Consider the following 13,201-nt stretch of genomic DNA (forward strand, 5'->3'; position numbering starts at 1 on the left):
CTATGAGTGGAATGTGGCTAAATATCACTCATTATAAACAAGATAGCAATTCCCTTATGTTGAGTTACACCATTTAGCTGCCATAACAGGTCAGCATCCAGCCTCTTAATATAAATCATAGATTTAAGAGTTTGATAAATTACGCCTCTAAATCTCACAAGAATTAACCCTGCACACAATACATAACTCAAGTCCACCTTAATGCATTGGCTCAAGGTACACATTTATCATTGTAATTGCAAAAGTTCATCGTTGCATTTTAATTATTTTACTTAAAAGGTGCATAGGTGAATTTGTAGGGTGGAAATGCGCTATTTTCTAAATACTGTCTATTTAGAGAAAGGGTACTATTGAAAGGCAACTCCTTTTAGTGTCCCACTTACTGGAATGTAGGTTCATTTGTATAAACACAGTTCAGAATTGTTCCTATGTCAGCTTCATGCTGTTTAAGCCCTCTGTTAATGTCTTCTGTAGCAAGTATGTCTCTTCTGCTCTCCAAGGGTGATATGGTTTGTCCCTAACAGTAACAGCTGGGAGTTTACGGCATTCCAGCTGGAACCCATATCTGACACAGGCTGCAGTCTGGGCATGGCTGTGATGATTCCCATTTCTAGTAATGTTTAGATTAGGTCTGTCTTTCTAAAGTCTTTGGGAAACAAAAATGAAACCACAAATGGCTGTAATTTGCACAGGACCTCACACGATACGACTCTGCTCTTAATCATGTGTTGATGTCAGACAAAGCATTTCATCCGGTTCCAAAAACCTACTTCTTTAAAACGAGCAACACAAATATATTCTGAATAAGACGGAGGATGTATAAGATTTGAAGCTCAGCAGAACTTAAACCAGTGTCTGGTGCAAATGTGACCACTGAAAGCTCTGTGCGCTACTGTGCAGATGACACATCTGAAAACAATTTCTTCAGCATGGAAGTGCATGATGCTGTGAACTACTGGACTAACATAGAAGTATTTAAAAGAGAGTACAGCTGCTTTTGCACTGGGACATTGCCACAGCCTGTAGCCGGGTTCTGGCAACCCAGGACATCATACGAGTACCAGTGAATGGGTTGATGCGCCAACACTGCCACCAGTCTCCACTGCTGTGTAGCTGCATTGTAATGACCTGTAGCACAACACAGAACTGGGCAATGATAATGAAAATAGCACATTACTGTGCTATTTCAAGTGGTCAGAGCACTTTACATTATTGGTGAGCTGGTCTAGATCCCTGCGGTGTGTTTCCTATTCCACCATATTGCTTATAAATGCCACCATGCAAATTCTGCCCACGATGTAGTGCACTTCTAATCACAGGTGCACACACATACAGAGGTCCAGGCGTTATCTAGGCTGGAATGCGGCTGGCAGAATTAACATAGCAAGTTATATTAAATGATATGTGGGGTGCTGGGAAGAAAAATGCTGACTCTTCTAACATCTAGACTGGATAAAAGAGAAAACCTGGTGTTTACCCTTTCTAAAAAAAGGGTAGTCAATATGGGGCTCTCCAGATTTTGGACCCCAACCCCCATTAGCCCCAGGCATCATGACCAATGGTCAGCACCACATTGGTGATCCCTGTTCTAGAGACTTTTCAGCCACAATAAGACACAGCTCTTGTTGTATGGGCTTCTTGCTCAGACCCTTCCATCTCTAACACAAACTCCATGTCCCTTCTAAAGCTATCTGTAGCATTGCGTCAATCTCTTCTTTCAGCTTTTGTTTTTAAGCTGCTTCCCGTTATACTCTGCAATTGCTGCTGTCCTCATCCAACAGAAGATCTCTTGAATTCTTCAAGCAACTATTGTCCATTCTGCTTTGCCGCCTCCTGTCCCAGAACATATACATAGCGCCACCCATAGGTGCCAGTTCTATGGGACTAAGGAGAATTCAGCCCCCACCCCAAAGTACGCAGGGACAGGGCTGAACCCCCACCCCATCTTGAGGGGTTGTGCCCCACTGGGCCTCACCACAGTGGTGGTGAGGCCCCCCGGGCCTCATGGCCTCCTCTTGACATGTATGACATCACATGTGTGATGTCACACACATGTGACGCCCCTCCCCGATGTAGCATGGAACTTGGCGCCTCTGGCACCACCAGCCTGTCATCTTTATTCCCCACTATAATGACACTTGTCCACTTTCTTCTCTCTCTGTTCTTGGCTTTCGCTTTCCTGTTTCCACCATTAAACTTCTTAAGAGCAGGGAGCCTAAATTTCTTTGTCTTGAAAGAACCACTAAACTCTTTGTTATTGATGGCACTGTGTAAACTGTAGGGGCAGCATAAATAAATAGTAACGTGACACACTTGATATGCTTAGTATCAGGAATCACAAGTGACTGACAGTTTAGCATAGTGAATTTGCCTTGCACATGATACGACTGTTTACTACACCCATGCAAGTCGCTCCTGTGTGATATTGAAACAGCTCGTATCTATAGAATCAGAATGAAAGAGTGGGAAGCTGGCCAAGCAAAACTGCATGTATTTCCATAGCAGACCATCCTGCCGTAAAAAGCCTTATATGATGCCTCCTGACTAAACTATAAGTTTCTTTCCCATTTTGGCTTAATCAGAATCTAAGCATCAGATGTGGAAGATTAAGCAGCTCAGTTCCTTGCAAACAACATCCAGCTGCTTAGAGACTCATTTCCCTTGACCGACTTTTCATTTCCGGAGAACTGATTTCACATGGATTGTGATGATGCAACTTTGAGGGTTGGGGAATGAGCGGTTGGGAGATTCCAGTTCCTGACTCAGCAACAGGGTGGGAGCATGTCTTTACTGGGTCATTCCTAACTAAGAGAGAAAGGAGAGAGTGGCAGCAGGAAATTTTAAGCACCAAAACGTCTCCCTGAACTGTTTTCTCTGAAGTTTACCTCTCAATATCTTTCATTACATCTGTAGTTGTGCTATTATGTTTTGCTTCCACCTCAGTTTCCACACAGCATTATTGACTGTGCTCACAGTTTGTTTTTTTTACCAATATTTTTGGAGCCTCTGAAACCAGCCTGCCTCAGTATGAGACACTTCATAGACTGCCCAGTTCAGCTCGCAGTGTCTTGAGTCTGCTTCATTTTCTCCCACCCTCCCCAGTTCACGACTGAAAACTCTTTTCCAGGATACTGAGATACCCAGAAGGAGGGAAAGAAGAAAGAGACCTGGTTTCCTTCAATGATTACTTCTATTAAATCACCTCCAAGTCATATCCCAAATTCTATTAGGGCTCACTGTAGTTGATGGGAAATCTAAAAAGGGCTGAATGTTTTTGGTTGTGGATGTAATATTCAGGAATACTAGTCCCTCCAGAATAGATAATATATGCTGAACTACAGGCAAATTAGTCCAAGGACTTTTGTGTTTTACTTTTAAGGACATCTATAACTTTTTTTTCCCAGCAGAACTGGATTAAATTGGCAAACAAGGCCTCCTCTTCTCAGTGCCTAAATCCTGCCAATTTTTTAAAAGGATAGCTGCAGTGATTTTCCTGCAGGGGTAACTATTACAGTATTAAAGGTAAAGGGGCCCCTGACCATTAGGTCCAGTCATGGCCGACTCTGGGGTTGCTGCACTCATCTCGCTTTATTGGCCAAGGGAGCCGACGTACAGCTTCCGGGTCATGTGGCCAGCATGACAGCCGCTTCTGGAGAACCAGAGCAGCGCACGGAAACACCGTTTACCTTCCCACTGGAGGTATTAGGACCTATTTATCCACTTGCATTTTGACGTGCTTTCGAACTGCTAGGTTGGCAGGAGCAGGGACCGAGCAACAGGAGCTCACCCTGTCGCGGGGATTCGAACAGCCAACCTTCTGATCAGCAAGTCCTAGGCTCTGTGGTTTAACCCACAGTGCCACCCATGTCCTGTGATTACAATATTAGAGTGAGTTAAAAAAAGAAAGAAATCACCTAGTCTTTCCTAGAGTTTTGAGGGCAATTAGCCTGAAAATTGCAGATATAGGAGAGGTGCCCTTGGATAAAGATTTGTCTCCTCACTTGCAGACAGGCAGATCTTTAAACTTGATTTGGGGGTAGGAAGAACTAAAAGGATGATTTTTTGGGTAAACTATTTCCTCGGATTACACCCACCTTCTGAGCTAATAGAGATTTATCCCTAAGTTATAATAAAGAGGTGGTTAATAAAAGGGACATTCCAGTAATGTTTTGCTTGCCTGTGTTCAGAACCCATGAAGTTGGTTTTCAGTCATGCTATCCTTGAACATACAGTGCCGTTCAGCCTGATGGTCCACCAGGTAGGAATTAGTGCCGGCGGGATCTAAGCAAGTTAAATACTTGTGGATTTCAGCAGAAGAGTAAAGCACTTGCTTAATATTGCAAGATATAGCAAGTAACTTCACACAACCGACTTTGGAAAGCTGCCGCACCAATATTGGCTGTTGTTGTTCTTAACACTACTGCTAGTTCCGTAAATCTAGCAAAATAAATTCCAAGCAAAGTAGTCACTCCCACTGCTGACCCCCCCCCACGCATTTCTCTTTTAAATCCCGTTTTTGTATTGAGAGCTGCCATCTGTCCCTCTTTGAACAATCACTGAAGCAGCTGTGCGTGTTGTGCCATTGATAACAAAGGACCCCACTTTGTACCAGAGGTAGCAGACTGGAGGTTGCTGGAAGCTGTAAAGGATACTTAAGATCAGCTGACACCTGATGCTGTGGAGCATAGGAACACAGTTAGCCGGCATCTGTGCTGCTTTCCGTAGATTTCTCTTAGCAACCAGGAGGGACCCACCCTTATGGGAAAACTATACAAGTTGAATAAACTATGTCAATAAAAGTGTATTAAACCACCCTCCACTTCCTAAGACTTCCTTCTCCTCTTAGAATAGCAGTCGTAATATGGGGTGGAACGATTTATGGACTCTTAAGCACTGCCATTATTTTATGCAGGTGTGGCAAAAGCAGATGTGCTGAACAAATGTTAAAGATCAGGGCACCATGCTGTTTTTAAAAGTTAGATAGGTGTTACGTGAAATTAAAAACCATCAATTCTAATGCCTAAATAAATAAACCTGATTTTGTGACGGCATCTGTAGGATTCTGCTTATTACACTGGTACCTCAGGTTACATACGCTTCAGGTTACATACGCTTCAGGTTACAGACTCTGCTAACCCAGAAATAGTGCTTCAGGTTAAGAACTTTGCTTCAAGATGAGAACAGAAATTGTGCTCTGGCGGCGCGGCGGCAGCAGGAGGCCCCATTAGCTAAAGTGGTACTTCAGGTTAAGAACAGTTTCAGGTTAAGAACAGACCTCCAGAACGAATTAAGTTATTAACCAGAGGTACCACTGTATTTGTGTCCATACTAACAGGAAACCAGGTCCAGAGCCTGAATCTAATGAATGAACGGTACACTGGACATGCCTAAATAGAGTACAAACTGACAGCGTGCTTGAAGATTTGTTTTAAGCTACTGCTATGTAACACACCTAATCAAAAGTAACTCCCATTGAGTTCAGTGGAGCTTGCTCCCAGGTAAGTAGAAAGATGATTGCAGCCTGTGGCTTGAATACACTACACAAGTAGAAGCCTCACAGAGCACAATGAGACTTTAGACACATGTAGCATTGCTTTTTGCAAACAGTTCTTAATGTTTCAAGCATTTGAGGGTCTTCCTTCAAAGTATACTTCTGGGGCTTCTGATGCAAGAATACCCCAAAAAAAGTTTACAAAAATGAGGACCTATCATCTTATGTTTTACTGTTAACTGCAGCCCCACAGCCAGAGTTGGTTGCTCAGTTCAAATACTAATTCAGCCATCCTCTTCCATGCCTTCTTGCCCTGGAACCCGTCACTGCCATAGATCCATTCATCTCTATGGAATGCTACTGTTCTTTCCTTCCCTTAGAGATCCTGAGGTGTTTATTATTTATTATTTTGTAGCCCCACTTCCTCCATCCTTTCTGAAACTCTGTTTCCTTTCCTGCTCCCCCCACTCTTTCCTTTCTTCATACTTGCATTCATCATTCCTTCAAGCCTCTGGCTCCTGTTTTTTTTAGCCTTTTTCGTAGTTCACTACTTTCAGAGCAGTTGCATCATTTGATGCAGATCGCTTCCCTGTGAGCAGTTCAAATATTTGTGAATGTTCCATGACATCAGAGCACTAAACTAGAGGATAGTTGCAGGACAGAATCCTTATTTATCAGATTCGCTGGAAGCCCACAAGCTGATATGGTTAGTGTTTCCCAGATCTGGAGAAGTTTGCTTGTGACGTTGTGGTATTTTGATTGGCCTTAATAAAGCTATTACCGTACTGTGGCTTTTATATATTTGCTCTGTGGCCTAATAGAGCCTGCTGCAGGGTGCTATGCCCATGGTCACTCATTCCAAATGTACCATGACTTAGCTCCAAGGCAGGACTGAAAAATGGAGTACGCCATTACAAATACAGTACTATTTGTAATGAGAGTACTCTCAAGTGATTATCTAATAACGGACAGTGAACAATTATATGGCAAATTTATCTTGCCAAAATGGCTTTTATTTAATTACTACATTTAGCTTTCAAATGGGATGTATACTTGCATGCAGTTATAAATCCAGTGAAAGTATGTTTTAGAGAGCTACAGTTGTTGTTTTGAAAAAATGACTGCTTATTGCAAATCTGTACGAGAAATTCACATACACACACCCCTTATCTCTCTGAACTGCTTGCCTCCTTGGCTTCCTACTGTATGTTGGTTGGGACTGACGGAAGAGCCACAGGTCCCCAGAACTTCAGATTCTGGGGGCATTGTGGGGTGTCTGAGGTGCACATCAATGTCATGTCTTCTTCTTTGGCAATCACTCGTAGCCGAGTAAGATTGTCTTCCATAAACACCGTTTTAACAATGAGTCTGTAAGTGACCTCCTGCCAACCTAGCAGTTCGAAATTACATCAAAGTGCAAGTAGATAAATAGGTACCGCTCCAGTGGGCAGGTAAGCAGCTTAGTCATGCTGGCCACATGACCTGGAAGCTGTACGCCGGCTCCCTCGGCCAATAAAGCGAGATGAGCGCCACAACCCCAAAGTCAGTCAGGACTGGACCTAATGATCAGGGGTCCCTTTACCTTTTTACCTGTAAGTGACTGGAGGCCAATTCTGGATCCACACGTCCTTCCACAGTGGGGTCATTGGTTTCCGGGCGGAAGTTGATCACGGTGTGGAATTGCCAAGTGTGCCTTCCTCTTGGCACGTTTCTCCCTTGTGTTCTGAGTTCGAGTGTCTTCAAAGCCCACGACATCTTTGGTAAAGGCTGTTCTCCAATTGGAGCTCTCGCAGGCAAGTGTTTCCCAATTGTTGTTGTATATAAGCACAAAAGCACAATTACGTAATGTCTCACATTTCAGACTTTCCAGCTACTGAAGTGTTGAGAGCATATTGTAGGGCCATTAGATATCTGTAATATGACTTTCACTATAACACACACCATATTGCCTTTTTAAGCAATGTAGAACGAATGGATGCAGCATACAGCTGGCAGAACACAGCTTTCTCCAGGGTCACATGGCAGACTGAGGCAGCTGCCTCAGGCGGCAGAATTCAAGGGGTGCCTTTGCAGACACACGGCCACCAAAACGAAGAGAAGTGGTTGTTTTGGCTTCTGACGAGAGCCCCATGAAATTGCACAGGAGCCTCACGCGCAGTCTTGCAGAGCTCCCATAATCTCTCTCCAGAACCCAGAAACAGGCCGTGCAACCTCAAAAAGTGAGGCTGTGGCAGAGGCGACAAAAGCGAGCAGCGGCAGCACCTTCCCATTTCTCCTCAGGTGGCAAAACAGGATGGGCCACCCTGGGCCTTCACTAACCTGTAATCTCAGGTAATGATGCTTCTTACAAAAATGGGGGTCTTACAAGCAAGTCCTTAGTCTGTGAAAAACTGAAAGAGTTTGCTGTTAATCACCTAGGAAAATCACCTAATAAACATCTTCCTTTGGATACAAACAGATGTATGTGGTTGGTGCCTGTAGATCAAAGGAAAGCTTGGACAAAATTTCACATTAATTTCATATGCATTTGTTTCAGTGCAACAAATTTTCATAGAGCAGATTTACAGTGGTACCTCGGGTTACATATGCTTCAGGTTACATACTCCGCTAACCCAGAAATAGAGCTTCAGGTTAAGAACTTTGCTTCAGGATGAGAACAGAAATCATGCTCCGGTGGTGCAGCAGCAGCAGGAGGCCCCATTAGCTAAAGTGATGCTTCAGGTTAAGAACAGTTTCAGGTTAAGTACGGACCTCCAGAACGAATTAAGTACTTAACCCGAGGTACCACTGTATCCATTTGCCGGAAAGGAAGCGAACACTCCTATATATTTGTGTTTTTCAAAGTGCTCTGCATAAAACAGGGTTTGGAAAAAAAGTGGAGGGTGGTTTCTGAGGGGACATATGTCTTTTGTTTTAAGCTAGAGGTAGCCATGCTGTTGTATTTTTTCAATCTTCTTTGAAACTGTGGCACAAAAAACCATTTAAAAAAACCACAACCTGATTCTGAGAAAAGAGAGTTAGTGAGAGGGACTCTCGCAAGACACATTTTTAAAAAAATCATCATAGGCCTGTGGATCATGTGATATCCTATGTCTGTTTGTAATAGGAGGTTATTCATTGTAGAGCATTGCAAATTTAAATTCAGCAATTAGTTTAGCCTTTGATTTAGCAGGTAACCTTAAAATTCACTCACCTTGTGCTAGTTTGCTTGCCTGCCAGGGGGGATGTCAGAGAGGATCATGGGAATATGTGTTTTTCGTTCCAGAGAATGCCACAACGAGCTTTTCATTCTGGCAGCTCTGCCTGAAGTTGCTTATACAATACTTTTAGAGGTCAGCGGTTGGTGGCTCAGAACATAACTGCTATTTATGTCTGGTTCTATGATTTCTGGGAAATGTCTCTGAGAAACTATCGCCCTCCTCATTTGGTCATAATCCCAAAGGGACTGGATGTTATATGCTCTCAACATGAACACCAGCATTAACTTTGGTATGCATGCTTTGAAAGGAGTACATAGCAAGACTGCTGATTTGTGGTTCATCTTGAAGGAAGCTTCATCACACAGTATCCAAAGTGATACGTTGCTTTTTGAACATAAGAAGCTGCCCCATACCCAGTCAGACTTCCCAGACTTGGGTCTCCAGCTCTTTTTGGACTACAACTCCCATCATCCCTGACCACTGGTCCTGATAACTAGAGATGATGGGATTTGTAGTCCAAAAACAGCTGGAGTCCCAAGTTTGGGAAATTGCTCACAGGTCTTGATTTGACTCTGAGCTACCAGTTCATGATCCCTAAGAAAGAGTGAGAAAGTGAAAAAGAAAAAGAGAGTAAGTGAATATCGGCTGAAGAAATGTACATTTTAAATTGAACTGGAATTGAAGCAGCCTGCTACTTTCAAGGCACGTGTAACAGTCAGATAGCAAAAACCTCTGGGGGTATTATACTGCTTGGGAAAGAGGAATGAGAATTAGCTTTTGATCTATAAAATAGTTGGGGGACGGGGGTTGGCAAATTGCTCTGGTGCCTTTTAGTCTCGGGGGGTGTATTACGAAAGTTGGTTTGATCACACAGGCCTTGAAATAATTAGGATGACACATTTAACTACATTCCAGGTTTTTATTACTAATGAAATCATAACATGTTTTAGAATGAGGTTTTAGACAGCACCTAAGTGTCTCTGCAATGTAAATTTTATTTTGTTTCTATAAAAATCTTGGAATCCCCCTCCCCACCCTTGTATCCTAATAGATGAGATGTGGGTTTCCAAGCTGGGTTGTGGGGAGGTGATGGTTTTCCATCAGTATTGAGTCATGTTTGTGATCCAAGGATTCGGATGACGATCACAATACTTCTGCCTCTGCTCACTTCTACCAAGGTCGCTGCTTCTTATCTTTCTAATAAGCCTGTAGTTTGTGGGTGTTTGCCAGAAATGACCGTGATGATTTCTCACATTGCACTTTTACGCAGTTAACGGCTGCATTCCAATGCACAATCTACCTGGAATTAAGTCCCACTGAGCTCAATTGACTTGTTTCCAAGTAGACATGCACTGGATTGTGCAGCAAACAGCCATGTGAAAACAGCAGTTCTCACATAATTAATAGGATGTACAAATGCACCCTTTTAGTCATGCTCCAGGAACCATTTCCTCCTTGTTAAATTGGGTTCCTTTCCGGAGTTGCCCTTGTAAGAAGTGGCATGACTTACTTGACCATGCATTCTTTTTTCTCATTATTTCCCAAACTAGTTAGAAGCCTTTTGTTTATCCCTGTTCTCTTCATGTGGAAGAATATTGCCCGGAGAATGTGAATTAATCTGTGTGGATCTTCAGATGTAGTGTAGTTTAATTTAAGGTTACCAGATTTTTTTCAATGAATCCGGGGACATTTTTCAACTTCAGTAGGAATGATAGGATGTTGTAAGGGGACTGATTTGTAAATCCGGGGACTGTCCCCAGGAAACGGGGACGTCTGGTAACTTTAGTTTAATTAACACAGAGAGAACACTACCTGGATGAAAAGTGGGATTGGTTTGCATTGTCTTTAGACTATCTAGACAAGTGACTTGTAAGTAAAGACCTTTTCACTTGAATTTGAATGCCTGCTATCAGATAAAAAGCCGTGACAGCAAGCTATGAAGGTATCTACCACATTCCTACCCTATAACCACCCTGACAGTGAATAGAAAAAATGGATTTAAAATAAACAAATTCACATCAGTTGATCCTGTGTATGAAATATCCACCTACTGATCTTGAATTTATCACAAATTACAGAGTTCAACAGAGAGAACCCACAATTTTAATTTACTAAACTTGTGGTCATATTTTATGCTAGGGGAAGAGGCGACTATTTTGGAACTCGTTTGAAAGGGCATATTTTAAAGGTCTAACAGCTTTATTTCCATGTTTTATGCTGCTGCATATTTTGTGGTTTTAAATCTCTGCTGGGGTTCTCTCACCAAAAAGTGTTGGCCTCATACTTGGATGCTGGGAGTTCTCCTGAGGGAATTCTCCTTTTATATCTGTTTTTCTTTGGACCAACACAAAGGAAAAACAAAATGGGGGGAAAGACAGTCAACTGATATTAGGGAAAGACAGAATGACAAGGCAGGATTATTCCTCCGGAGTGTCTATTACTCACAGTTTAGAGCAGGGGTCAGCAAATTTTTCCAGCAGGGGGCCAGTCCACTGTCCCTCCCACCTTGTGGGGTGCCGGACTATATTTTTTTTCCGGGGGAGGGGGAGATGAACGAATTCCTATGCTGAACAAATAACCCAGAGATACATTTTAAATAAAAGCACACATTCTGCTCATGTAAAAACACCAGGCAGGCCCCACAAATAACCCAGAGATGCATTTTAAATAAAAGGACACATCTACTCATGTAAAAACACGCTGATTCCTGGACCGTCCACAGGCTGGATTTAGAAGGCAATTGGGCCAGATCCGGCCCCTGGCCTTAGTTTGCCTACCCATGGTTTAGACCAAAATATTTTGGGTAGGTACTCACAGAATTAGCAGTCTTACTTATACAGAAAACTGGTTTCAAAGGCACTACTCTGTGATTCAAAATTACTTACAAGAACAAGATTCTTATCTGTTCTTTTCTTTGGCGAAACTATGACTGCTTAAAGTGCCATGATACCCCATTTATGTGTCTTCAGTCATAGATTTGGTCCTTGTTGCCAATGGTTTGTTGCTGCTGCAACAAAGGTCTTTCATATGGAATCTGCGCACCATTCAGGGTGCTAACTCAAAATTCTCTCCGTTGGCCCCACTCACTTGATCATGTTATTCACACACCCCCTGCAGTGAGGGAACATTCCTGAGAAGCTCCTACGCTGCTGGGCATGCATGTGAAGGTCATTGTACTCATCTGCCAAAAAGAATAGCTGTATTAGTCTGTAACAGGGGGGAAATAAAGCCCAGCCAACACAAATCAGTGCTCTAGGGGTGCTCCGATGTACATACCAAGCTCCCACTCGTGAACTTTCTGATTCATTCCAATGAAAGAGGCAACTCCAAACACACAAATAACCTAGCATAGGAAGTTACATACCCAGTTAAAATGAATGGTGACCACCTTATATCAACAGGCACTCTGTTTTTGATGCTCTCTTGCAGATAAGGATAGGTTTTATCAGAGCAACAGTGTGGTCTTGCCCTTTAAGAACTGGCTGGTTTATTATGAAAAGAGTGTGTTTGTGTGTGTGTGTGTGTGTGTGTGTGTGTGTGTGTGTGTTTTAAGCAACAACGGCTTACAAAGACATGTTCCTTCAGTTTCAGCAGTCACAGAAGTAGGGGAGAAAGGAGAGGCAAGGGCAACTATATACTATATTTTTCGCTCTATAAGATGCACCAGACCATAAGACGCACCTAGTTTTTGGAGGAGGAAAACAAGAAGAAGAAAAATTCTGAATCCCAGAAGCCAGAACAGCAAGAGGGATCGCTGCGCAGTGAAAGCAGCAATCCCTCTTGCTGTTCTGGCTTCTGAGATAGCGGCGCAGCCTGCATTCGCTCCATAAGACGCACACACATTTCCCCTTACTTTTTAGGAGGGAAAAAGTGGGTCTTATAGAGCAAAAAATACGGTACCTCCTTTTATTTAGATTCCTCTTTAATAACAATTATTCGAACTTCAGCTGGAAATTTGCTGTCAAGTGTGTCTAGCTGATGGATGTTGTAGATGTGCTCTAAATATAGGTGCATTCTATCTTTGGCATCCGTTTTTTAAAAACACTTCAGACATTTGTTTCAATCTCAAAAACGGCCTCAGCTGTCACGTAAGTGGCATGTTAAACTTAGCAGCAAATATACTTCGTATTAGCAGGCCTGTGGCTGGATCCAAACCCAGCTGAGCTGAGGTTCTTGGATTAAACTGGAATTCCAAACATGCTGACTTCAAAATAAGTTCCACTGAAATCAGTGGAGATGCATCTCATGTCAAGTGGTCCACCTGAGCAAAGCAGATTCCTGTGCAGAAATACACATCCATACACATAGCTGATCTGCAATGGAATGTTGATCTGCACCCCATTGAACTTGCCAGGATACTTCTTTTGATGTGGCTTTGGCTACCCATTCACTGGCCTCGGCCCAGTATACCTGAAGGAGCATCTCCAACCTCATTGTTCAATGCGGACACTGAGGTCCAGCGCCAAGGGCCTTCTGGCGGTTCCCTCACTGTGAGAAATGAGGTTACAGG

The 13,201-nt window shown here is 42.9% G+C and overlaps 1 protein-coding gene across 2 annotated transcripts in view; it reads left to right on the forward strand.

Annotated features, from left to right (window-relative positions):
* The window catches only part of CHN2 (chimerin 2), a 146,952-nt gene that overhangs the window by 103,855 nt on the left and 29,896 nt on the right, over nucleotides 1-13,201 (forward strand). The window lies entirely within an intron of this gene.

This window comes from Podarcis gaigeae (assembly GCF_964106915.1).
Source record: "Podarcis gaigeae genome assembly, chromosome: 12".
Classification (NCBI taxonomy): domain Eukaryota; kingdom Metazoa; phylum Chordata; class Lepidosauria; order Squamata; family Lacertidae; genus Podarcis; species Podarcis gaigeae.